The sequence below is a fragment of the Bos taurus genome, chromosome 11 (assembly GCF_002263795.3).
Source record: "Bos taurus isolate L1 Dominette 01449 registration number 42190680 breed Hereford chromosome 11, ARS-UCD2.0, whole genome shotgun sequence".
Classification (NCBI taxonomy): domain Eukaryota; kingdom Metazoa; phylum Chordata; class Mammalia; order Artiodactyla; family Bovidae; genus Bos; species Bos taurus.
In genome coordinates, this window is record NC_037338.1 from 88,973,082 (window position 1) to 89,000,782 (window position 27,701).

Consider the following 27,701-nt stretch of genomic DNA (forward strand, 5'->3'; position numbering starts at 1 on the left):
CAAGGAATAAAAGTGATGCTCATGATAACAGAGCAGAACTGTGGGCTATTTCTAAACAGCATACTCAGCGTGATAATTGTTGCCTAGATAAAGCCCTATCTCTTCAGGGCCTCTGGGTTTAACAGCAAACTTGGCAAATTAATACGGTCATTATACAGCCAAAAGCTGCATCACTTACCCACTCATTATTGTTCAAATCGAAATTCATACTTTTCCGGGTCTCCCCAGGGTTAAGAACTAGATAGGGAAGTTTATCATTCTGCAAAATAACCTCTCCTGGTTCTCTCTCCACCGTGCTAAGAGAAACAGCCAATCACATTTTTATATTAATTTTCATATTAATGGATCCTGTGCTGATGGACTAGGAGAGGTGACTTCTTTTCTGGTTCCATCCAACACCCATTTCTCCAACTCTGTCAGCTGCGTGGGGAGGAAGAGTGGGATACATGATTTCTTGTTGTTGTTGAGTCACTATGTCGTGTCCCACTCTTTGCAACCCCATGGACTGCAGCAAGCCAAGCTTCGCTGTCCTTCACTATCTCCCCTAGTTTGCTCAAACTCATGACCATCCAACCATCTCATTCTCTGCCACCCCCTTCTCCTTTTGCCTTCATTCTTTCTCAGCATCAAGGTCTTTTCCAATGAGTTGGCTCTTTGCATCAGGTGGCCAAAGTATTGGAGCTTCAGTTCCAGAATCAGTCCTTCCAATGAATATTCAGGGTTGATTTCCTTTAGAATGGACTCGTTTGATCTCCTTGCAGTCCAAGGGACTCTCAAGAGTCTTCTCTCCAGCACCATCATTTGAAAGCGTCAATTCTTCAGCGATCAGCCTTCTTTGTGGTCCAGTTCTCACATCCATACATGACTGCTAGGAAAACCATAGCTTTCACTATATGGAATTTTGTTGGCAAAGTGATGTTTCTGCTTTTTAATACGCTTCATCTAGTGGCTCAGCAGTAAAGAATCTGCCTGCAATGCAGGGGACGTGAGCTCAATTCCTGGGTGGAGATCTTCTCCCTAGGTGGCTATCTTCTCCATGGAGAAGGAAATGGCAACCTACTCCAGTATTTTTGCCTGGGTAATCCCAAGGACAGAGAAGCCTGGTAGGTTATATATAGTCCTAGGTGTCACAAAAGTCTTTTGTGTCATGTGGACGTGACACAGATGCTAAACAATCAGATATACCAGGTTTGTCAGAGCAGGTGCATGTCTAAAGGGAGCTGACCAAGCCCTCCAGACAACCTGGGTTTGGAGGCTCTGTAGAGAGATGGAGCTTGGGAAACTATAAAAGATGCTATAAAAAATTCCAGTTTTTTACAGATGAGGACATTTTCAATTAAGCATCACTCCCCAGATCATATAACCAGTTTACTCTTATTCTAACATTTAGTTTTTAATTATTTTGATTAAATATTTCATCTGAACAAATGATGTTGCCAACTTGAAGTCAAAATCTGAAAGCTTTTTTATTTATTTAGAATTAGGAGAAGGACTAGGAGAAAGACTTCTTGATTTCCAAATATTGATAGATTCTACTCTGTCTGATGGAGAAGGCAATGGCACCCCACTCCAGTACTCTTGCCTGGAAAATCCCATGAATGGAGGAGCCTGGTGGGCTATAGTCCATGGGGTCTCGAAGAGTCGGACACGACTGAGCGACTTCACTTTCACGTTTCACTTTCATGCATTGAAGAAGGAAATGGCAACCCACTCCAGTGTTCTTGCCTGGAGAATCCCAGGGACGGGGGAGCCTGGTGGGCTGCCATCTATGAGGTCGCACAGAGTCGGACACGACTGAAGCGACTTAGCAGCAGCACTCTGTCTGAATCCCTCAGCATACCCCTTTCTCTCTCTCTTTTTGTTATTTCTTGTTCTTGCTAGAATTTGCTCTCTGTTTGGACCTGATACCCGCAGGAAGTTTAGAGAAACATGACTATGAAAGAACAGAGTTGGATCACAAGCAACACTTGATTTAGAAGGAGCATCTTCTCCTCCAGAATTTTTAAGCAGCCCGAGAAACAATATGATCATTTCACTCCTACCACCCAGTGAGAGGCAGCCTCAGAAGGTTCCAGAGAAGGTGCTGCTGGCTAAATATATAGGGACCCTAGCTGGTGTGTGTTTTGGGGACAGAATCTTCACACCTTTCTGAAGCCAACACGTAGTTTTCTTAGCTGTGAACACATGATGCTCAGACGCTTCATTTGATCAGGACTCCTTGTTCTGGGACACCGCCTACATTTCAGCATATGATTTACAGAATTGAATCATCCATGTGCTCCCAGACCTCTCAACATTGCCTTGGTTTCAGAATCCATGTTTCTGATTTCGTCAGTCCATGATTTTCTCCATCGCTTTTATAGCAAACCTTTTTGAATCAAGCACTTCTCACAAGTTCACTTTCTAGAAAGGCAATGAGTATGAAAACCCTTTCCATGAAATGTATTCCAGGGAATGATATGTTGTTGGGAACTGTAGGCTTGCCACCCCATGGGGACAAGTTAGAAAGACTTACATCAGTCTACTCTGAATCAATTTCAAATGTCTCTAAATGGCAACAAATTCTTTTCAAGATGAAACAGGAATCAATTCAACAGCCCAAGTTGGCACCAACATGCCGAGGCTCCATGTGATAATTCTCTGTAAATGAAAGTATTTATAACTTTTCTGAGCTTACTGCCCCCAGTTACAAAAAATGAAATTCCACTTGGGTTTCTCAGCTCTGTGGTCTCTCCTTTTCAGTGTAGAATGGCTGTTGGGCTGTGTGGGGATAATCACTTTGCTGAGGAGTTTATACTGATGCATGCTTCTCCTGCCCACATCAACTCCGGGGCACTGGAGCACAGCCAGACATATTTTTCCACTATGTGCTTTGTTATGAAGAAGTCTCCTTTCCAGAGATCTGCTCTGATGGGTGCTATTATTTTTATTTACATGTGAAATGAGAATCAACTCAAATGAAGGTCCAGCAAGATGCATATGGGATTGGTAAAAATGGAGATCTGGACTAAATTCGTTTTAAAATTGAATTGAATGTTTTCTTTATGGACTGGCCTGGAATGCACTTGATTGAATCACTCATTTTCTAAAAGTGTTTGTTCTTATTTTAGTGGAGATGGCGGCAGGGGCGCCACATGGGATCAGAGGATGGGGCATTTTGTGGCATTTTGTGCACTTGGAAGGGGCATACAAAAATTGGCAAGAATGGACACAGAATTTTTTCTTTGGTGTTGCCAGTGCTGCTGAATCAGATCAGACAAACTGGCATTGTCTTTGCTTTCTCTCCCTTGTTGATAAAAGGGAAGAGGGGCAAGGCAGAAAGTTTTATGCAAATAGATCCATTAGTGAAAACATTTCACTAGCTTCATTAGCCTGGACTCAGTTCAGGGGTCAACAATTCAATCATTAAATGGGCATAAGATAATAATTAGAGTTCATAGGGTTGTTGTAAGGGCTTCCCAGGTGGCTCAGCAATAAAGAATCTGCCTGCCAATACAGTAGATACGGGTTTGATCCCTGGGTGGGGAAGATCCCCTGGAGGAGGGCACCGCTACTCATTCTAGTATTCTTACCTGGGAAATCCCATAGATAGGGAAGCCTGGCAGGCTACAGTCCATGGGGTCACAAAGAGTTGGACATGACTGAGTAACTGAACAACAATAGCAGCAGAGGTTGTTGTAAGGCTAGTCAATGAACGTAGACTTTATTATTTATTTATTTATTTTTTTACGTGAAGACTTTAGAACAATCCCTGGCACATGGTTGGCATAAGTGCATGCTAATGGCATGCTATTAGGATGACTACTTGTCATTATTATTGATCAGACTTAGACCCCTTTCTGGTGGCTAGAGGCAATTTCAACAGAAGCTGCAGAAATTCATGACTCCAAGTGCGCTTAGTCAATCTCCACTCCTGCCTTCTTGGCTCTGTGATTTGGAGCAACTTAAACTCTGTCAACCTCAGTTTCTTCAGCCATAAATAGAGATAAGGACAAGAGCTCCCACCTCGTGGGACTGTTGGACTCTCACCTGATTGAGCACATCAAATGTCATGTCCACGTGGATTAGCTATGATGGTTCTGGGTGTTTTTCTGTTCACATCAGGACCATTGTCATTCCCTGCCATTCTGTAGTTCCTACTGCAATTCATTCCAGAGGGAACTCAGGGTCTCTTCATTGGCAGACTCTTTACCTGTCTTGTATCCTGCTAGTTTCTGACTTGGATTTACGTCTTGACGTTCAGAGTTAGAGTGTTAGTGGCTCAGTCATGTCCAACTCTTTATGACCCCATGGACTATAGCCTGCCAGGCTCCTCTGTCCATGGAATTCTCCAGACAAGAATACTAGAATGAGTGAGGGGCCATTCCCCTCTCCAGGGGATCTTCCTGATGCGGGAATGAAACCCAGGTCTCTTGCATTGTAGGTGGAGACCACTACAACTGTACCGTCTGAACCACTAGGAAGACACATCTTGATGTTCACCTGAGATTTTATAAATCGGAATAAAGCTAAGGTAGGAAAAATGTTCATATCCATGAGGCATTAATTAATGGATGATGAATTTTCTTATGATAGTCTTTTTTATTTTTCTGAATTTAAGAGTGACAACTGGCTCCTTTTGGTTTGTCATCATGACTGATTATCTCCCCAAATTTAACATGGTGGTATGTTTCTTTTCCTGTGAAGATGCCTAGAGTTAAGAGTTGGAATTACAAGAAAAGAGAAGAGATAAGAAGGCTATTCCCAGGGCAGCCTTGGTTGAAATCGACCCATATAGGCCATCTTCTCCACTGAGTGGTAAGTAAGCAATGCCCCTTCATGTCTGTAGATGGTCCTGATTAAAAAGACAGAAAATTAAAATTCTTGGAATCATTCGTATGCCTCCTCCTAGCCTATCACAAATAGCAGACTCATTGGAAAAGACCCTGATGCTGGGAAAGATTGAAGGCAGGAGGAAAAGAGGGTGACAGAGGATAAGACGGTTGCATGGCATCACCGATTCAATGGACATGAACTTAGGCAAGATAGTGGGGGACAGGGAGACCTGGTGTGCCTCAGTCCATGGGGTTGCAAAGAGTCTACACAACTTGGTGACTGAACCGAACAGCAAAAGCCCATCGCTAAAGGAGAGAGACTTAGTAGAAACCGAGCTTGGGGTACAGAGTGGTGCTCATGAGTGTTTGCTGAACAGACATCTTTTAATCTAATCAGTTTTGTTTCTAGAGATTCATTTCAGAAGACATAGCATGACTTTCAAGATAAATACAAATCCTTGTCATAATAAGCTTGGAAACTGTTGCTTCTTTCTCCTCATTGGCCTCCTTTATTTAAAAATAGGTGCCTTGAAGTTTTGGACTCTCCGACTAAGAAGGCAAGTGAACCAGATTCTATTTCTGCCTCTGCTGCCCTTGAACTGCAGCAGGCAGTTCACTTGACCTTCTTCCCTTCCCTTCCCTTAAGGAAGATGCCTGCTGAGTACAGACCCCACGGGGGCGTTGGGAGGGTTTCAAGAGTGAATACAACCATCTTGGGTTATAATATGATGCTGCCAACTACTTTAGGGCCTGGGATGAAAGATACTGCATGAAAGAGCATTGTTATTACATTTTGTTAAAAATATGGATCAAAGGCTGGCTATACAGTAAGTGCTAAATGTTAATTATTGTTATAATATCATAACAAAGCAGATGCCAGAATGCTAGATCCCATGAGAAAACCTATTATAATAAGCCAGTGTGAAATGTACATATTACAAAGATATTTGGCAAGGAGGCAGATTTGGTTTTCAAATCTCAATGAACAGTTAAGCAGAATAAAAAAAAATAACTTTTAATGCTATGAAAAATACTAGTGTCTTGACAACCCTTTAACATAAAAATAAGAAGCTGCCTTTTCCCCATAGAAAAGAGGGAGTATTATTGCTTTATTTCTCCCCGAGCAGAAGATATATTTGTAACATCTTTGAATATAGAAAAAAAAGCAATATTCTTCTTTACAATGACCCCTAAAATAACTCTCTTTATGACAAAGATGAATTGGGAGAAAATTTTCTAAGTTTATAATAAAGCGATGAGTAAATCTATTTTTTTTTTTTTTAGCTGCAAATGAGTTTATGTTCACATATTGCTGGTTTCTCTTTCCTCCTCCAAATGCATGTTCTCTTTGGTGACATTAGCGGATGGACTTCTTCAAGCATTCGTAAATGTCACTGGCTTCTCTTAGCTCAAGCTTTGTACATATTTTCAGATCTTAAAAGCAGAGTGAAAAGCATTAGTTGCTTAGTTGAATCTGACTCTTTATGACCCCCTGGACTGTAGCCCACCAGGCTCCTCTGTCCATGGGGTTTCCCAGGCAAGAGTCCTGGAGTGGGTTACCATTTCCTTCTTCAGGGGATCTTCCTGACCCAGGGATTGAACCCAGGCACATCATGTAATATCAGCTGGGAAAGGAGGAGGAGGAAGGAGAAGAGACATAGAAAGATGGGTCTGGAAGGAGAACCCTGTCTTAGAAATCACCAAGATCAAGAAAAAGTACTCTATGTCTTCATGCTATGCGTGGAGCATGTATGAATTCACCTAGCATACTCAGCCTTCTTTCCTGGAACACTGCAAAAGATGAATAACCAACTCTCAGGGGAAAGTGAAAACATATCTTTGTGTTGGGTATGTTTTATCTTTGAGGAAGAAAGGGAGATTGGAGAAGGCTGTACACTTCAAAACACATTTACAGTAGACAAGGCACCCTCGGCTGAAAGCATCATGACCAGACCACGATTTAGTTATCTTGGCCCCACCTCCATGTTTTTCTGCCCTCACTACACCCAGCCACCTGCTGGCTAGTTATCCATTCAACACTAACTTCAGCTTTTCCTTTAAACTTTTCTTCCCCTGTTACTCTAACTTTTAAAAAATGCACCTGTTGTTAGAAATAAACAAGAACCATATCTGTTGGTCCATTGGATCATGTGTTTGTCTGTCTGCAGAGGAGAAGCTGCAGGTAATCAAAGGAACTGATTTGGGTCTGAGGTTGAAATATGAACCAAACTAGGCTTCTTCACTGAAAAATTTCAGGGTGATTTGCCATAAAAAGCCACTGTCCCTGTGCCCATGAATTACAAAGGGAACCAGCCTGTAAACCACTCCAGTCTTTGGGAGGAGGAGGCCATGCCCAGCAGATGTGTGGTCCAGCTGCACCTGCATGGGGCTTGGGAAGCAGGTACCTCTTGCCTTTCTCAGGACACAGCTGTTGTTTCCCCAGCTCCTGTGATGCCAAAGAGTTTTCACGAGAGTGTGCTGGCAGCTGCTTGTTAAAAAATAGTATGTATGGAGGCTCCTCAAGAAATTAAAAATAAAATTACCATATCATCAAGCAATCTCACTTCTGGATGTACATCCAAAAGAAATGAAAATAGGACCTCAAAGAGATAACTACACTCCAGGTTCTTTGCAGCATTATTCACAAAGCTAAGATATGGAAACAGCTCAAGTGTCCATCAACAGATGAATGGCTGGAGAAGATGTGGTGTATCTAACAGTGGAATATTACTCAGCCATGAGGAAGAAGGAAATTCTGCCATGTTTGACAGCATGGATGAACCTGAAGGGTGTCATGCTAAGTGAAGTAAGTCAGGCAGAGATAGGCAAGTACTGCGTGTTATCACTTATACGTGGAACCTAAAAAAAAAAAAAAATTGAAACTCACAGAAACAGAGAGTAGAAATGTGGTTGCCAGGGTTGGTGTGGAGGAAATAGAGAGAGGTTGGTCAAAGAGTACCTACTTTCAGCTCTATGGTGATTAAGATCTGAGGATCTAATTGAAGACATGGTAACTCTAGATGATAACATTATTTGTAATTGACATTTGCTAAGAGAGCAGAACTTAACTGCTGAAAAAAAAAGTGTTATAGAATATGCTCCTCCCCCATATTCTACCCCTGTCCCAACAGCAGCCAGCACAAGAATGGACTGAGGTGAAAGATTTGTAATACACAGACTCTCTCTGAGGGTCAGTGCAAAGAGAAGCCCCAGAGCCAAGAGAGAAAACACAAATGAAGACACTGGAGGAATTTGAAGCCACTGGTACTTCCACCATCAGTACTCACTAGACATGGCCTGACTTCTGGCACATTAACTAGACGCTGAGATTGTTCTGTTACATGCCAAAAGAGCATGTTCCTCCAGCTGTACCAAATCATTTCAGCAACTAAGCCTCTTTAAGTGATCAAAATAAAGATAAACAAGAGATTTAACCAGCCTCAGGAATTCTATTAGCAGTGATATATTTGTTGTTTGGTGAGTGCCACCTATAATCTGGACACACATTGTATCATATTTAATTCTCCTCTGTGTCCATCATTTTTAGTTTGCTGGCAAAAGTCTCAGTTCAGTTCAGGATAAAGAGATTCAGTTCACTTCAATCTCAGTTGTGGCTGACTCTGTGTGACCCCATGGACTGCAGCACGCCAGGCCTCCCTGTCCATCACCAACTCCCGGAGTGTGCTCAGATGCATGTCCATCCAGTCGGTGATGGCATTCAACCATCTCATTCTCTGTTGTCCCCTTCTCCTCTTGCCTTCTATCTTTCCCAGCATCAGGGTCTTTTCAAATGAATCAACTCTTCACAACAGGTGGCCAAATTATTGGAGTTTCAGCTTCCACATCAGTCCTTCCAATGAATATTCAGGACTGATCTCCTTTGGATGGACTGGTTGGATCTCCTTGCAGTCCAAGGGACTCTCAAGTGTCTTCTCTAACACCACAGTTCAAAAGCATTAATTCTTTGGTGCTCAGCCTTTTTTATAGTCCAACTCTCACATCCATACATGACCGCTGGAAAAACCATACCCTTGACTAGACGGACTTTTTTGGCAAAGTAATGTCTCTGCTTTTTAATATGCTGTCTAGGTTGGTCATAACACTTCTTCCAAGGAGTAAGTGTCTTTTTATTTCATGGCTGCAGTCACCATCTGCAGTGATTTTGGAGCCCAAAAAATAAAGTCTGACATTGTTTCCCCATCTATTTGCCATGAAGTGATGGGACCAGATGCATGATCTTCGTTTTTCTGAATGTTGAGTTTTAGGCCAGCTTTTTCACTCTCCTCTTTCACTTTCATTAAGAGGCTCTTTAGTTCTTCACTTTCTGCCATAAGGGTGGTGTCATCTGCATATCTGAGGTTGTTGCTATTTCTCTCGGCAATCTTGATTCCAGCTTGTGCTTCCTCCAGCCCAGCGTTTCTCATGATGTACTCTGCATATAAGTTAAATAAGCAGGGTGACAACATACAGCCTTGACGTACTCCTTTCCCTATTTGGAACCAGTTTGTTGTTCCACGTCCAGTTCTAACTGTTGCTTCCTGACCTGCATACAGGTTTCTCAAGAGGCAGGTCAGGTAGTCTAGTATTCCCATCTCTTTAAGAATTTTCCAGTTTGTTGTGATCCACACAGTCAAAGACTTTGGCATAGTCAATAAAGCAGAAATAGATGTTTTTCTGGAACTCCCTTGCTTTTTCAATGATCCAGTGGATGTTGGCAATTTGATCTCTTGTTCCTCTGCCTTTTCTAAATCCAGCTTGAACATGTGATTATCTGGGTCATGAAGATCTTTTTTGCAAAGTTCTTCTGTGTATTCTTGCCACCTCTTAATATCTTCTGCTTCTGTTAGGCCCATACCATTTCTGTCCCTTATCGAGCCCATCTTCGCATGAAATGTTCCCTTGGTATCTCTGATTTTCTTGAAGAGATCTCTAGTCTTTCCCATTCTGTTGTTTTCCTCTGTTTCTTTGCGCTGATCACTGAGGAAGGCTTTCCTGTCTCTCCTTGCTATTCTTTGGAACTCTGCATTCAGATGCTTTTATCTTTCCTTTTCTCCTTTGCTTTTCTCTTCTCTTCTTTTCACAGCTATTTGTAAGGCCTCCTCAGACAGCCATTTTGCTTTCTTGCATTTCTTTTTCTTGGGGATGGTCTTGATCCCTGTCTCCTGTACAATGTCATGAACCTCCATCCATAGTTCATCAGGCACTCTGTCTATCAGATCTAATCCCTTGAATCTATTTCTCACTTCCACTGTATAATCATAAGGGATTTGACTTAGGTCATACCTGAATGATCTAGTAGTTTTTCCTACTTTCTTCAATTAAAGTCTGAATTTGGCAATAAAGAATTCATGATCTGAGCCACAATCAGCTCCCGGTCTTGTTTTTGCTGACTGTATAGAGTTTCTCCATCTTTGGCTGCAAAGAAATATAATCAATCTGATTTCTGTATTGACCATCTGGTGGTGTCAATGTGTAGAGTCTTCTCCTGTGTTGTTGGAAGAGGGTGTTTGCTATGACTATTGCATTCACTTGGCAAAACTCTATTAGCCTTTGCCCTGCTTCATTCTGTTCTCCAAGGCCAAATTTGCCTGTTACTCCAGATGCTTCTCCTGGAGGTATGGGTCAGCAGCGGACTGCTGCAGGGACAGGGGCTCCGGGTATAGCAGACTTGGGTATGGCATAAGCCCTCTTGGAGGAGGTTGCCATTAACCCCACCATAGTTCTGCCAGAACTTACACAGTCCATCCTAAAGGAGATCAGTCCTGGGTGTTCATTGGAAGGACTGATGTTGAAGCTGAAACTCCAATACTTTGGCCACCTGATGTGAAGAGTTGACTCATTTGAAAAGACCCTGATGCTGGGAAAGACAGAAGGCAGGAGGAGAAGGGGACAACAGAGAATGAGATGGTTGGATGGCATCACTGACTCAATGAACATGAGTTTGAGTAAATTCCGGGAGTTGGTGTAGGACAGGGAAGCCTGGCGTGCTACAGTCCTTGGGGTCGCAAAGAGTCAGACATGACTGAATGACTGAACTGAACTGAACTGAACTGAAATAGCAGGAAGGGAACACAGTTCCACTCATCAACAGAAAATTGGATTAAAGACTTACTGATCATGGTTCCGCCCATCAGAACAAGACCCAGTTTCCCTCTCAGTCAGTCTCTCCCATCAGGAAGCTTCCATAAGCCTCTTATCCTTCTCCATCAGAGGGCAGACAGACTGAAAACCACAATCACAGGTAAGTAACCAATCTGATCACATAGACCACAGCCTTTTTAACTCAATGAAACTGTGAGCCATGCCCTGTAGGGCCACCCAAGATGGATGGGTCATGGTGGGGAGTTCTGACAAAATGTGGTCCACTGGAGAAGGGAAAGCTTTGACTTTCCCTTTGACCAAAGCTTTGACTAGATGGACCTTTGTTGAGAAGGTCATGTTTGTGCTTTTTAATATGTTGTCTAGGTTTGTCATAGCTTTTCTTCCAAGGAGCAAGTGTCTTTTAATTTCAAGGCTGCAGTTACCATCTACAGTGATTTTGGAGCCCCCCAAAATAAAATGTCTATCACTGTTTCCATTATTTCCCCATCTATTTGCCATGAAATGATGGGACCAGATACCATGATCTTAGTTTTCTGAATGTTGAGTTTTAAGCCAGCTTTTTCACTCTCCTCTTTCACTTTCATTAAAAAACTCTTTATTTCCTCTTTACTTTAGGCCATAAGGTGGTGTCATCTGCATATCTGAGCTTATTGATATTTTTCCTGGTAATCTTGATTGCAGCTTGTACTTCATCCAGCCGGGCATTTCCCATGATGTATGAACTACATTGTACAGAAGGCAGTGATCTTTCCTTCTTTGCCTTTGGCTTCTCTTCTTTTCTCAGCTATTTGTAAGGCCTCCTCTGACAACCATTTTGCCTTTTTGCACTTCTTTTTCTTGGGGATGGTCTTGATCCCTCCCTCCTTCTGTACAATGTCACAAATCTCTGTCCATAGTTCCTCAGGCACTCCGTCTATCAGATCTAATCCCTTGAGTCTATTTGTCACTTCCACTGCATAATCATAGGGATTTGACTTAGGTCATACCTGAATGGTCTAGTGGTTTCCCCCACTTTCTTCAACTTAAGTCTGAATTTTGCAATAAGGAGTTCATGATCTGAGCCACAGTCAGCTCCTGGTCTTTTTTTTTGCTGATTGTATAGAGCTTCTCCATCTTTGGCTGCAAAGAATATAATCAATCTGATTTCGGTATTGACCATCTGGTGATGTCCATGTGTAGAGTCATCTCTTGTGTTGTTGGAAGATGGTGTTTGCTATGACCAGTGCATTCTTTTAGAAAAACTGTTAGTCTTTGCCCTGCTTCATTTTGTACTCCAAGGCCAAACTCGCTTGTTACTCAAGGTATCTCTTGACTTCCTACTTTGCTTACCAATCCCCTGTGATGAAACAACATCATTTTCTGATGTTCAAGAAAGCCTTGTAAGTCATCATGGCAAAAGTCACAGGTGGGTGCAATTGTCGGAGCTGAACTGGAGACCAGACTTACTGTGTCTGAAGTTCCCGTGACCCATGGTACTTGCTGATTTTTGGAGGAACTTCAAGCTGTAAGAGTCAGACAGTCCTGCTGCTGCTGCTGCCGCTGCTGCTGCTGCTAAGTTGCTTCAGTTGTGTCCGACTCTGTGCGACCCCATAGATGGCAGCCCACCAGGCTCCCCTGTCCCTGGGATTCTCCAGGCAAGAACAATGGAGTAGGTTGCTATTTCCTTCTCCAATGCATGAAAGTGAAAAGTGAAAATGAAGTTGCTCAGTTGTGTCTGACTCTTAGCGACCCCATGGACTGTAGCCCACCAGGCTCCTCCATTCATGGGATTTTCCAGGCAAGAGTACTGGAGTGGGGTGCCATTGCCTTCTCCGGCCAGTTACCGCTGCTGCTAAGTCGCTTCAGTCGTGTCGGACTCTGTGCGACCCCATAGATGGCAGCCCACCAGGCTCCCCTGTCCCTGGGATTCTCCAGGCAAGAACACTGGAGTGGGTTGCCATTTCCTTCTCCAATGCATGAAAGTGAAAAGTGAAAGTGAAGTTGCTCAGTCGTGTCTGAGTCTTAGCGACCCCATGGACTGCAGCCTTCCAGGCTCCTCCATTCATGGGATTTTCCAGGCAAGAGTACAGGAGTGGGCTGCCATTGCCTTCTCCGACCTGAATTGCTAAGAGGGACCAAACATGCAACAAAGAAACTGAGGAAAATGGGCTTGTTATCCCAATAGCTGTTGGCTCCTTGGAAACCGTGCACAGGCTTGTCTTCAAGAGAGAGGCTTGTTCCTCTAGCACTAAGGCAAGTTGACTCTCTGAGATGCTTCATTAAGAAGAATCACGTACTTGGTTTTTCCCAGGAGAAGGATCCTTTGCATGGAGTCATTGGGCCCCATTGTCATATAGGCGGAGATGGTCCCAGGTCCATGGGCAAAAGTCGTTCCCTGTGGCTTTCCTTAGCTTTTAGGATTTTTTTTTTTTTCCAATTAAAAATGCTCTGAGTGAAAACAACCCACATCATTTTCTGAGCACTGTGGAAGTACTCATTGTCCAGGGTACGTGTGATGCTGGAGATTACAGTAAGGGCCACGGGTTTTAGTGTTTTACTTCTGGAGACTCAGGTGGGAAGGAGAAGATGCAGGTTTCAAGGGTTAGATTCTCTCTCCAGAATAGCCAGGGGAGAATCTTATAGCTGTGACTTTTACATCAATATTTGAATATGCAGAAGCATCTGATAGTTTTACGTTTATCTCTTTGCTTTCCTGGTTTGTGTCCCACACTGAACACTTAGCATCATGAGGCCCCTAGGGACCACCGTGGTAGGCTGCCAGCCTGGGACTGGTAGAGCCCATGTTGGAAAGGGAACAGCAAGTGAGTAGGGAGGCTGAGCCTTAGGCAGGCGCCAGTGGGCCAAGGTCATAGACTCACGGGGAGGCTTATAATGTTGAATCAATGTTCTTGGTCCTGTCCGGTTTCTAGCCTTTCTGGGTGTCAAAATTTCATGTAGGGATCCAAAATTTCAGACTGGATGAAAATTTTGTCTTTGGATGAATTTATTTTTGGACTCTGCATCCACTATTTCAGTAGCAAAGGAAGTTTGACTATAAAATATAGTTTTCTACAAACAAGGAGTCATATAGTTCTTTCCTTTACAATTCTGATAGGCAGAAATCTATCACAGACTGGTGTTCAGGGGCATTTGTTTATAAAATAAGCCTTTGCTCTGGTCATAGTAACGTCACAGAGGGTGAAGGCTGGGTGCGCTGTAGGACAGACTTGGTAGTGTTGGTTTTTATTTAAGGACCAATTAGTGGGGTAAGACCTTTCTGTCTCCGGCAAAACCTAGTGAAGTGTTTTCTTAAGGATGTGAGTCCTTAATGGGATTCAGAGCCGAGCTTAGCAGGGAAGCTGCTCCATCATTACCCAAGAGTTCCGTTTAGTCAGAGGCAGCTCAAGACAGGAACATGTGACATCACCGCTCAGCCTGGCTTGGCCGGTGACCCAGCACCCTTCTGGCCAGAGGGACGGGTGGCTGGCAGAGACGTGCCCTCCAGCACATCGCCCTCGACATTTAGAAGAGTCATCTGCTGGATCCTCTATGACACAGCCCGCTGGATGCGTGGACCTGAATTCCCAGGGGCGGCTCACCCCCCAAGTCCGAATTCGACACATGGACACAGTCAAGGGCGTGTTAACTAGGACAGTTAGATTGTATTTGATTAATGCTCGTTGGCACTGCTCCATTCAGAACTGTGGTGCCTGGACAAGGACCTGAAAGGCCAGAGAGACTCCAAGTTCACTGTTTCCCTCAAAACCATCCCAGGAAAGCTGGCGATGAGCCAAGGAGCTGACACTCACCAATGGCTTCAAGCAAGGAACAGGCGGCAACTTTCCATTTCTAGACCAGACACACTGTTGGCTGATGAGTCCCTTTTCCTTAGAGAAAATGTCATTGATAAATCCTGAGGCTAAATGAAGAAACTGTGGAGAGAGAGAACCAACGATCAGATCAGATATGTGTTTAAGGCTCAAGAAAATGTACTGGAAAATTCTGAGTCCCCGAAACAAACTTTTGTGAAGCCGGGAACTGCCAAACTAAACATACCTACGAATCCAGACCTCTGCTGAGTAATTCTTCACAAACGCATTTGAGTGTCAGGGTCCAATAAGATCTCATCTCTGCCGTGCAAATAGGCTGTGCATTTATGGGTGACAACAAAAGGAAATTTATCAGAGAATCTGATATTCGCTGCATGGAAGAATTTTTTTTTTTTTTCTTTCTGGCAGGAAAGCCTCATGATCTAAATAAATGCTGAATAAGAGTGAAGCAACAGTGTCTGCCCTCATGCTTAGGTTCTTTGATGGGAATGTAGACTGGATTCAAGAAGAAAACGTGCAGTGTATTCAGTGAGCTTTGGCTGTCTCTGCTGTGTTATGTGGAGGGAAGGCAGCATGCAGGGTGCGGGGACACGAGGCAGACGGATGCAGGAGTCGTTTACAGGGAGGACTGCCCAGGATGAAGACCTGGCTTGCAAGTTGCCTGGGTGAGGCTCGGAGGAAAGTGGGGAAGGGCAGGGAAGACCTGACGCCCTGTCTTCCAGGAGCCCCCTGGTCTCCTTGGGCACATTCCTGCGGGTGGCATGGCCTGGATTCCAGCAGCCACCTCCTCCGCCTGTGTCTTTGCCCTCAGGGCCCCCTTCCCCAGCCCCTACCCTGCTCACCTGTGTGACAACAGCGGATAAACGAGCTCTCAAGCTCTCCCTTCAGTCCTTGCTACCCCCCCCCCCCCCCTCAAGGGAAGACACAGCACACGCAAGCCCCCCTCGGGCCACTTCTGTGACTTCTTTGTATTTGAAGAGCCTCCATCATCCCTGCCATATGTGATGCTGGTGATGCTCATCTCACTTGCTTCTGTCTCTTAACCGGCTGCAGCCAGGGTGGGCGATGCTGCAACAGCTGTCGGAGTCCAGGGAAGAACCAGCCATCAGAAAAAGATGCCAGGCAGCTCCGAGATTCTGGGCCCACAGTTCTGGAGCACCCCAGGAAGCATGCCCTGACTGTAGCCTCATCTCATGTATTTGGGAACAGAGGACCACAGAGACCCCGCCCCAGCCTTCAGTCTTGTCATTTGCTTTTGTGTTGGCTCTCCTAGTCAGGAAGAGTGACCGGACTAGGAGACCCAGAAGTCACATGCTTACGTGGATCTTAAGACGCTGTGGGTTTGCATGAGGGCAGGTGGGATTCTGATGGGCTCAGGTTGGCAGTGAGGGCCCCATCTGGATTCCTGGGCATTTCAGAGGTTGAGGGAGGGAACAACCTCCCTCAATGAGGGTAGAAGTGCATTGAGGCTGGAAGTCTGATCCCGAACAAGGATATCCGGGAACAAATTTAGGTAATTATGAGCTTAGAGAGCCTGTATTAAAAAGTTGAATCGTCACTTTGCTGACAAAGATCCACATAGTCAAAGCTACGGTTTTTCCAGTAGTCATATATGGATGTGAGAGCTGGACCATAAAGACGTCTGAGCACTGATGAATTGATGCTTTGGAACTGTGGAGATGGAGAAGACTCATGAGAGTCCCTTGGACTGCAAGGAGATCCAACCTGTCCATCCCAAAGGAAATCAGTCCTGAATATTCATTGGAAGGACTGATGCTGAAACTGAAACTCCAATACTTTGGCCACCTGATGAGAAGAGCCAACTCATTGGAAAAGACCCAGATGCTGGGAAAAATTGAAGGCAGGAGAAGGGGACGACAGAGCATGAAATGGTTGGACGGCATCATTGACTCAATGGCCATGAGTTTGAGCAAACTCTGGGAGAGAGTGATGGGCAGGGAAGCCTGGCATGCTGCAGTCCATGGGGTCGCAAAGAGTCGGACACGACTGAGTGACTGAATAACAACAGAGAGCCTGGGAGGTGCAGGGTCAAGTGTTGGTGGTCTGGGGTGATACCTGAGACAACATGGGAGAACAGAGAAGGGGTGACAAGCCACATCTGGTGCTCCTGTGGTCAGCTGTGTAGACAGGCCAGCCAGTTTCTCTTCAGGACTAATATAAAGGGGACGTTCTTTCTGGCCCTGTTGGGCTGAGCACAGTGCCGGCCCTTTCCTTCGACGTGGATGATAACCTTTCCAACACACACCTCATCTGATCTCCTGTGTCAATGTTTACAAGGGAAAAATCAGCTGTCATTTCAGCTACAGTATTTATATCCACCCATAAAACCGCACATGGAAACCACAAACAAATTTATTTGCCATTTTTTGAAAATTTGGCCCTTAAAGGGCATTAGCAAGAACATTGTGCCATTAGCACAGATTGTTTTTAAAACACTTGAAAAGATCCAAATTCTGTTGAATTTGGGGGCCAAGTAGACTGAAAATTGTATCCTGTATCCCAGGAGCAAATGCAGGGTAGTTGTGAGCACAGGAGAGCAGAGAGCCATTTCGCAATGACCCGTGTCCTGCACAGAGGCCATCTGAGCCTGGACACATTTCTATCAGTGCAGCTGGCCGTCCCTGGGCCACAGAAGGCCACTCCTGGAGGAAGCCCGAGTGTCTCTTGGCTTGAGTCCTCCGGCAGGGGCTGGGCCCTGGGGACGGTGAGGTGTTTCCAGCCTCAGTGCCTCCTGGTGCCTTCAAGGAGCCACCCAGATCCGTGTCTCAGTAACAGGGCTCTGTGTTCCCATCTTATCATCACTGCCTTTAGGAGAACATCTGGCGTGTTTTCCATCTGCCCCCTCCACACAAACCTCAAGCCCCAGTGCTACCACGCATCCTAGGTGCTTCCAAAACCATGATCTGTCTGTGCCCTTGTCCGGGACGTCCTTGCAGAGTGTCATGGCTGAGCCTTGGTCCCCCTGGAGCCTCATCCTTGTGACGGTCTCCCACCCCAAGCTGGCCAAACAGAATCTCTCCTGGGAATTGCAAAACTTGACGGAGCCGAGCTTGCAGGTGTCTGGAGCAGAGCCATCCAAGGGCTGGACCGGGTGGACAGCTGCCCTGGCTTTCTAACTCCTAAGACTGGATTATCAATCTTCCTTCTGCTCTGGGACCTGTCTTTGTAGAGTGCCCCTTTTCCTTAATAATGATGTGAAGTTTTACCGAGCTTATTATGTCCTTTGCTAAGGACTGCACACACAGCATTTTGTTTCCAAAGCTCCTGTTACATCCATATCCCACAGATGAGGAAACTGGGGCTCAGAAATTTTGCATGATTCCTTTAAGCAAATGGATTGTCAGGGTTTTAATGCTGATGCCACGTATCCCCTTGAGTAATTTCAATCATGTCAGTTTCTACAGCTCCTGATGTCAGACTAGGTTCATTCTACCCTGTGATGTCCTTCTTGACTGATTGGATGATTCCCTCCTCTTGATCCCAATAGGACTGGCTCATCTCTATCTCACATCATTGGTTGGTTTACTTCTCTCTCAAAGTCTATGACTTCATGAGCAGTAGAGCCCTAGGATATGTATGTCCATCATGGGAGCAAAGTAGGAATTCAGTGAGTATTTGTTGGATGGATGCCTGACTCCCTCTTACCTGGGCAGATGGACAGGACAGAAAGAGAAAGATAAGAGCAGGTGACGACAACTCAGGCCACCATTTGTATGTTTCCATATACTCTGGAGGCAGGTATATCGACTGAGGAACAAGAGCTGTTTTGAGAAAGAGATTCTAATAAGATCAAATAACTTGATTTGAATCATTCATTAAATTAATTCAGGAAATACATCTTACCAAATCTCAGTAGATACTGGGGCACAGGAAGACCAGTGTGAGGGGGATCTCTGGACCTGGGGGGTGGCGAGCAGGGAGGTCCATGATCTGCACACGTATGTGTAGGTCAGTGTCAAAGAGTGTCAAAGGGCCCCTGGAGTGGAGAAGAACAGAAAAAGGAAGGGTGGTCTCCCCTGAGAAGTGGCAGGGGTTAAGTTCAAGGGCAAAGGGGCTGAAGGCCCACAGACAGAGGACCTGGGAGGATGCATGGAGAGGGGTCATGTGTGCTGGGGGAGCAGAGAAGGGGAGGGTAGGTGAGGATAGCTGTCGTTGGAAAGGCTGACTTTGCTAAGGGTATACAGCAGAAGATTTTGTCAGTTTCTCTCCTTATGCATGCTGTTTCCATGTAGAAGGAAGGAAACACTGCTGCTGTCAAGACTGGTTGCAACTTGTGCCGGTGGCTTTCAAACTGTGATGCTAGGTCACCAGGATCCTTTCAAAATGCAGGTTCCTCAACTTGTCCTATAGAATTGTAATTCACCAGGTACAGGGCAGAACCCAGGAACCTGCATTTTTATCAAGCTCCACAGGTGATTCTTATGCAACAGGTCCTTTCCACCTGATTTGTAGACCATTTCCCAGAGTCTCTGTGATGAGGAGTCTCTCTGTTGGTTTAGGAGACTATGCGAAGGAGGCTTTTGGTTTTTTGATAGGATGATGGCTGTGGGGAGAGTTTAGGGTTGGGAGGCAGAGACCATGGGGGTTCCATTCTTTTTCATAGAAAGAACGCATGATGCCTCTCTGGAGTCTGCTATAAAATAATCAGGAGCTTCTAGGCAAATCCTAGAGATGGGATTTTCCTCTGGGACTGGCCGGTGGGCAGTGGGAGAATCTCCCCGGGGACACACTGGCCCTGAAGCAAAGTGGCTGTCTGGGACCTGGACCAGGGTTTCCAAAGGCTGTGCTGGTTATAAGCTTTGGCATCAGGCACGTGGATATTATTCCTGGTTCTGTGCAGATATTTCCCTCTTTTATGCTCAGTTCAGTTCAGTCGCTCAGTTGTGTCTGACTCTTTGTGACCCCATGGACTGCAGCACACCAGGCTTCCCTGTCCATCACTAACTCCTGAAGTTTACTCAACTCACATCCATTGAGTTGGTGATGCCATTCAACCATCTCATTCTCTGTCATCCCCTTCTCCTCCTGCCTTTAATCTTTCCCAGAATCAGGGTCTTTTCCAATGAGTCAGTTCTTCACATCAGGTGGCCAAAGTATTGGAGCTTCAGTGTCAGTCCTTTCAAAGAATATTCAGGACCGATTGCCTTTAGGATTGACTGGTTGGATCTCCTTTTATGCTCAAACCTTCAGTAAAAGTCTATTCCACAAGGCAGCACTGGGTTAGGAGTGTTTTAGGGAATTAAAGACCTGCATTCGCATTTGCTTTTCAGAGCAGAGTATAAAGATATGGCTGAGATGGAGGGCTGTGGTTACATGAAATCTCAAACTGGGTGCCTTAAAAAAACAGAAACTATTCCCCTCGTGGTTCTGGAGAAGCAAATCTAAAATGTGTTGGCAGAGCCTTGGTCCTTCTGAAACCCGTCGGAAGATCCTGCCTTGTCTTTTCCAGCTTCTGGCATCACATCCGTGGCTGACAGCCCCAGTCTCTGCCTCTGTCATCCTGCGGTGTCTCCCCTGTGTGTGTCTAAATTCCCCTGTTGTTATAAGGACTCCTGTCATACTGGATCAGGATGCACCCTAATGACCTCATTTTATTATTTTTAAAGTTTTAAAAAGTATTTATTATTTATTTGACTTCATTGGATCTTCGTTGGGATTCCATGGTGGCTCAGATGGTAAAGAATCTGCCTGCAATGTGGGAGACTTGGGTTTGATCCCTGGGTTGGGAAGATCGGTTGGAAGAGGGCATGGCAACCCTCTCCAGGATCCTTGCCTGGAGAATCTTCATGGACAGGAGAGCCTGGCGGGCTACAGTCCATGGGGTCGAAAAGAATAGGACACGACTAAGCGACTAAGCATAGCACAGGGTCTTAGTTGCCTCATGCAGGATCTTTCATGTGGTACAAGGAGCCTCTGGTTGTGACCTTTGACCTTCAGAGTATGTGGGCTTCAGTAGCTGTGGCTTGTGGGTTTAGTTGCTCCAGGGTGTGTGGGATCTTGTTCCAGACGAGGGATTGAACCTGCATCTTTTGCATTGTGAGGTGGATATTTAACCACTGGACCACCAGGAAAGTCCCAGATGACCTCATTTTAACTTGAATAATCTGAAAAATCTCTATTTTCGAGTAAGGTCACATTTACAAGTACTGAGGGTAGGGCTGGAATGTATCTCTTTTTAGGGACATGAAACAGCCTGTAACATGTGAGAGCGTGCTTGCGTGCTCAGTGACTCAGTCTTGTCAGACTCTTTGCCACCAACTTAGGATTTCCCAGGCAAGAATACTGTAGCAGGTTTCCATTTCCTTCTCCAGGGGATCTTCCCGACCTAGGGATTGAACCCATGTCTTCTGCATCTCCTGCATTGGCAGGTGGATTTTTTTTACCACTGTGTCAGCCAGGAAGCCCAGATGTAAGACTGGGTCCCCTTCTATCACAACCTTTTCTCAGAATCTTGAGCAATATTCTGGAGGGAAAATGAATTATTGGAAGAAGTATTAGCAATTTGTGAGGCTGGAGTACTCATTATTTTATCGGGCTATTACAAGACAAGTGACCCCAGACGAACTTGGGCTCACTCTGGTTACATACGTGTCATGAGTGGTTAGGGCTCAGCACTGTTTGTCAAATGCATTACCTAACTCCACTTGTCCTGCAGCCAATTCTGCGTCACCATCACAGGATCCGAGTCTGGCTCATGTCGGGCCAAGCTGAGCTCTCCATGTGGAGAGACACTTACTAAATGCTTTCAGTGTTCAGACAATTAAATGTAATATCTGTGGGGCTCAGGTTTTCTGACAAAAAGATTTGTATGCAAAGTCAGAGCCTTGTTCCTTTACTAAAGGCTGGAAAAGTAAACAGGGGCTTGGTTACATGGTCCCTTGGCTAGCAGTGCTGTGCTTTGACACAGGTCACATTCTGATGTCTGTTTCTGATCATAAACACCTGGCCTGGAAGCATCCGCAGTGTGTGTCATTTTTAGAGGCTGGATGGCAAATTTGAAATTCAAATACTCGTGAACAGCAGAGCGAGAGTAGCTATAAAAGTGTTTCAGACTACAGTGTTTTAAATGAAGGTTAATTTTCTGATAAAATAGAAAATGAAGGAAAACTTATCTCCCTGCACGCAAGCATGTTTTGGAATATTATAGCTGAATTAGATGTTCCGATTGTGCAAACAATCAGCTTCATGTCTTGTTAAATGTCTCCTTTTCAAATTATGAAGCTTTCCTATACTAAGGTTAGCAGGGGTATTAAGGGTGCAAGAGATAAAAGCTCCATCTGAGACAGAAGGAAAATTATAACTTGAGAGGGTTCAGAACTAAATGAGAACTTCATAAAATCCCAGAGTGCATCCCAAGTTATTAAAAATTGTCCAGCATGGAAATTAACTGCTAGCCTCAGAGGAAAGAAAAGTTATTACTCTTTGCCGTCTTCCCCTGAGATACTGAACACTTCTTACTCCATGGAGTTTTGCTTTGTGCGTACGGAAATACACGTCAAGCTTGTTAATCAGACCTACACAATACATTATCTGCAAAACAGTTTTTTAAGGACACAGAATGTTTACTGCTTATGGACCCTGGGTTTTGGAGAAAGGGAAGGAGGAATCTTTGGAACTTTTCCTGCAAATCAAATTTGATACCCAAAGTTTTATGAGTGCATCTTTTTTTTTTTTTTTATGATTCATTCTCAAGTCTTTTAATTCAGCTCTTACTGTGCTGTATCTGGAACAAAGAAGTGCATTCACTTTGTGCTGAGTGTTTTCTATTTCTGGTGCTCATGGTAAAGGCACAGAAGTGCAAACACACACTTTACAGCACTTGGTGGAGTTTGTTCACCGAGTGTAGGGAGGAACCCTCATCTTGGTAAGATGTTTGGTATCAGTCTTGCTGTTTTGTCTGTCTCCTCATTCTTGTCCTCAGTGTCCAGTTCTTGCCAGTGCCTGTGCTGCCAAAACTCACTAAAACCCCTTCCTGCCTCTCAGCTCCCCACTGACCCCCTCCTTCCTACGAGAGCTCAGCCTGGTGGCTGGCTGAGAGTCATGGTCCTGCCTTCCTGTGTGCCTGTCTTGAACTTTCTCCTGGGCATTTTCCCAGGCTTTGTGCAGCTCAGGGGTTGCATCTTCCAGGAAGCTCTCCCTGCCCCCAGGCTCCCCTGATGGGCTCTTTGTATTAATACAATGTCCTGTCGCTTGCTCCTGGTCCATCTTCCCCTGGATCACAGGGTCTAAGGGCAGCATCTGGGTCATGTCCACCTGATATTCTGGCCAGTAGTGAAGTAACTGACATGTCCTGGGCTCTTGACCAATGCTTGTTTGCTCCTTGTGTGAGTGATAATTGAATATACTGGGGTCTCCAGAGAAGACACAAGGCTCTTCTTAGAAGATAAAATGTGCCTTCACTGAAAACCTAAAAAATATGATCCAATAAATTCAGGACTGATGAGGCTGTTCTCAGTTTGATTGGGACAAAGGTTCATCACACACTGATTCTCAGGTTGGAACAGGGCTGTGCCTGGTTAAGAGAAGTTTTAGGTGGATCAGTGGCCAGTAGCTTGGCAGCCTCTATCACCTAATGCAATGAATTGCTGGAAGTGGTCGTGGATGAGATAAATTTTATCTCAGAAAAGGGAAGTAAGAAGAATTGTCCTGGATCCCTTATATATTTGAACATCTTTTTCTGAAGGGAACCCAGTTCCTTGCATTGTCTAGTGAAGGGCTTTAGGATAATAGCCAAGTCAAGAATTTTGGAGCCATCCAGCCTATGTATCAACCCCATTATATTAGCTGGAAAATCTAGGAAAGGGGCCAATTTCTGTGTATCTCAATTTTCTCATGCTCAAGATGGGATTAAGAAGCATCATGAAATTTTAGTGATGATAAATAAGACAATATTTTGTACCTTATTCAAAACAGAGGGGACTTCCCTGGTGGTCCAGTGGTTAAGAATCCACCTTGCTATGCGGGGGACATGGGTTTGATCCCTGGCCAGGGAAATAGATCCCATGTGTTGAGGAGTGACTAAGCCCACAAGCCACAGCTACGAAAGCCCCAGCACTCTGGAGCCTGTGTGCCACAACCAGAGTTCATGCACGCCAATGAAAGTTCCCGCATGAAGTGACGAAGATCCCACATATTGTAACTAAGACTTGACACAGCCCAAAAAATTAATTAATTTTAAAAATAAATAAAATAAAGTTTGGAGGGTGCAGTCCCTTAGCTAGGAAAGAGTGACTTAGCCGGCTAATCACTTAGCTAGGGAGGATTTTGTATCCTGATTTGTCTTACAAAAAAATAGGACTTTTCCTGCTCTCCTGGACTGTTTCCCTACAAACCCACTGTTCTGTGTCCCTTTGACACTGGTGTTTTGAGTCTTGTGGATTCCTGTTGTTTGGTGCATTGATTTCGGGGGTTTTGCCACCCTCAGAGGACTGTTCATGAGTCATCCTGTCCACTACCCGACACCATAGGCGTTTTCATGGAAATCCAAGCTATATGTTGTTTTTCCTAAATTTTTAGTTTTCAAAGAACATTGCTGGACCTGGCTGCAAAATCCCATAAATTCAATTGAAATCAGTCACGTTTATGATGGGGTTGTTAAAAAGCTGTAAGTGTTATGGATTTATGACTCCGTGCTCACATTCAGCTGTTCCCTTCTTCTGCTTCTAGGTCTTTCTATCCTGTGTGGGATCAAATTTATATTTGTGGGTGAGATCATTATAAATCTTTTATGCAACACAAGTGCAATTTTAAACGTTTGCAAGTATGGAGAACTAGACCCAGGATATATCTGCTATATTCCATAGGTTATGGCTCTTGTATAAATAGCAAACAAACAAACAAAAATCTCTCAAACTCAAACCTAAACATTAAACTTTGTAACCAGCACCCCACCTTCATTGAAGAGGGGCTGCCTTCAAATGGAGCTAAACTTTGACTCCCTGGATGTTGTTTTAAAATTCTCTTCCTTTTCACATTCAAAAAAATTGCTGTTGTTGATGACCCTCCTTTCAAGTGTCCCTTACCGACTTCTGAGTTTTGTGAGAAAGGAACAGTTTTTCTGCATCAGAATTTCATGTCCCTTTTTGCACGGGTCAGTAGGAAAAGCAAGGCCAGCACAGGGCAGCTGGTGGCCTGATCTTCTTTATCTTTTTCAGTCTTGACCCTGAATTTGTATGTCACAGATGTCAGAATGTTAAAGATGATATCAACATCAGAAGTCTTTTTTTTTTTCTTTTAAAGAAAAATATTATGAAAATGAAAGCTTATGTCTGTCTTCTGTCAAGAAAACAGCTGGGGGCTGGGTGCCTACCACAACCGGGAGACTCAAACTCTGTGATAACAGGGCGAGGCCTCAAGACCATCCGAATGAGAAACTTGGAATTAAACCCTCTCGAATGATGTGACCAAATTAAAAGGGATAAGGGAATGTGATGAAGTATCATTAAAAGCAAATAATGAGATGGATGTTAATATTCTCAAACGTTTTGTGCTGACTTTGGGCCTTGGAGCATGAGGCTCTCGTTTTTGCTGTGTTGTCAGTAGGAAATGATTCTTAAATTAATCCAGGCAACAGAATCATCTGGAGGAACTTTAATAAAACAAACAAAAAAATACCCGTTCAAGATCCCATCTCAGATCTGATTGCTGCAGCCGCAGCACCATCCCTCTGTTTTTACTGAGATCTGTGGATGGATTTTTGGGAATGAGAGTGTAGTTTGAGGGTCATGCTCTGTCTACAGCCTTTTGAAAATGAGTGTGAATGCCCTTGGGCTTGTGTCTTGATAGGAATAAATTCTAAGTCACGTGTGACTTTAGGGTCTCACTCTCCTCCTCTTTTACAAATAGAGAATGGAAGCTCAGAGAGGTTTCCTACTTGCCCTAAGGTTGCACAGCTTGTTGGGGGTTGAATGGAGACCTGAACTCAGGTTTCGGGACCCAGGGATCTTTCACTAGACGTGTGATTCTGTCTCTGAGCCCTGAAGTAACCCCAGGCTGCTGCGGTGAACTCCCACGGGCCCTTCAGGGTGTTTGCAATTGTCAAGCTTTGTAGGGCTGCTGTCCGAGGGGGTCACGAAGAGTCAGATACGATGGAGTGACTAACACACAGGGAAGCACAATGATGCTCTGATCTATCAGACAACGTCTAGACTAGTAGCTTGAGAAAGCTCGCTTTCCATGTTGGGCCAGGCTGCATTCCTTTTCATGACATATCTTTCTAGAACTGGGGTTTTGAGGACTGCTAAGAATGAAAGTAGCTATTGCATGAAAATCAGTAGGAAGCAGGACAAGAGGGTAGGCCATGTCTACTCAGAGTCCAAGGACTGACAACTTATGCTGAGCCCAAAAGGGGCCCACACCCACTAGCAAGTGGCTATTTTTAAATGAAAAACAAATGTTATTTTTTTCTTTCAGTTAGTGTGTGTGTGTTTTTTTTTTTTTTTAAAGTGGCTACTAACTTCCTAGGACAAGAATACTTATAAATTAACTACTTAATAAGTGGAAACATTAGCTATTTCTTTTGGCACAGGACCCTGTGTAAAACTACTGGGACATTAAGGACACCAGGAAAGAGGAAAGTTAAAAAATTAATCTTGCTGTCTGCCTGTTATCACACACTCATTTCTGACTTGGATTTTCCAAAGCTTTGGTTTTCTGAGTTTTGGGGAAAAAAATTGATATCTTCTCTTCTTTTGGTGTTGGTGGTCTTGCCATTTATTTTAGACTCCTTGCTTTCAGATGAGTCTATTTATGAAAGAATTTCAAAATACAGTGATTTTTGTTTCAGCAACAAGACCGTTATATTTCTCGTGAAGTGAGTTTGCGTTCAGGGCTGTCTTACGGAGGAGTGGTACGGATGATACAGATGGACACAGGACATTTATCTGTACAAAATATCAACCCTCCTGCATGTCATTCTATGTCACAGTCCCATTCCTTTGGGATCTGTAGACAGTATCGGCTTCTAGAAACTCCTGTGGAAACGCAGGTATTTCCTGGCAGACTTGTTTTGGTCAAACTTAATTGTTATTGAAGAGTCAGACTGGAGGAAGAGGATGAGGTTTTTCCCGTTCCTGGAAAGAGAAGACAGCAAGATGGAAGCTGAAGATGGAGGTGCATGTTACTGATGGAGCGACTTCCTGGGACAGGCTGGCTCTTCCTAAAATGCTACGTAAAACCATCACTAAGGACCTAGTGGAGGGAGAGCTCCGATTCTTGGGCTATTTCAGATTTTGTCAAGATAATCCATTTCACTTTTCGGTCATTTTGTTTAACTGGTAAAAACAAACTCTTCCATCTGCCTCAGTGTTTTACCTTTCCGGAAGTTTTTAAAATTCTTTTTTCCTTTTTTTTTTGCCTAATATCATTTGGTTCTCCCTATAACCCTCAGAGGCGGTGGTTTAGTCACTAAGTTGTGTCCGACTCTTGCGACCCCATGGACTGTATGTAGCTTGCCGTGCTCCTCTGCCCATGGGATTTTCCAGGCAAGAACACTAGAATGGGTTGCCATTTCCTTCTTCAGGGGATCTTCCCGACCCAGGGATCGAGTCTGAGTCTCTTGGGTCTCCTGCATTTGGCAGGCAGATTCTTTACCAATTGAACCACCAGAGAAGCCCAACCCTTGGAGGTAGGAAGTCAGAATTATGAATCTTGGCTTTAAGCAATGAGGATCCTGAGGCCAAACAGGAGAGATGTCTTGAGCAGTGGAGGGAAGAGAAGGAATAGAAGCCAGGCTTCTGGCTCTTGGTTTAGTGCTCTTTGCCTGTGCTACATTTTTACAGGCTTGAGCACGTTTGATGGTGAGTGTCGTCAGCACCATCAGGAAGACTAAAGAGGCTGGTGGCCATGGTGGCTCATCTTTGCTCAGTGTCACCACTCAGTGCTGCAGGTGTCCTGATGGCCCTCGGTTCGACAGTCCGTGGTTCAGTGAGCCTCTTCCCCTGCCCCTTCTGCTGCC

General features: G+C 44.5%; 1 long non-coding RNA gene across 2 annotated transcripts in view; it reads left to right on the plus strand.

The window, feature by feature from the left end:
* Positions 1 to 27,701, plus strand: part of LOC112448884 (uncharacterized) — an 82,768-nt gene that overhangs the window by 1,543 nt on the left and 53,524 nt on the right. For both annotated transcript variants that reach the window (XR_009496536.1, XR_003037352.2), the window contains exons 2-3: positions 4,424 to 4,513; positions 4,687 to 4,797. This is a non-coding gene — a long non-coding RNA (uncharacterized lncRNA). The remainder of the gene's footprint in view (positions 1 to 4,423; positions 4,514 to 4,686; positions 4,798 to 27,701) is intronic.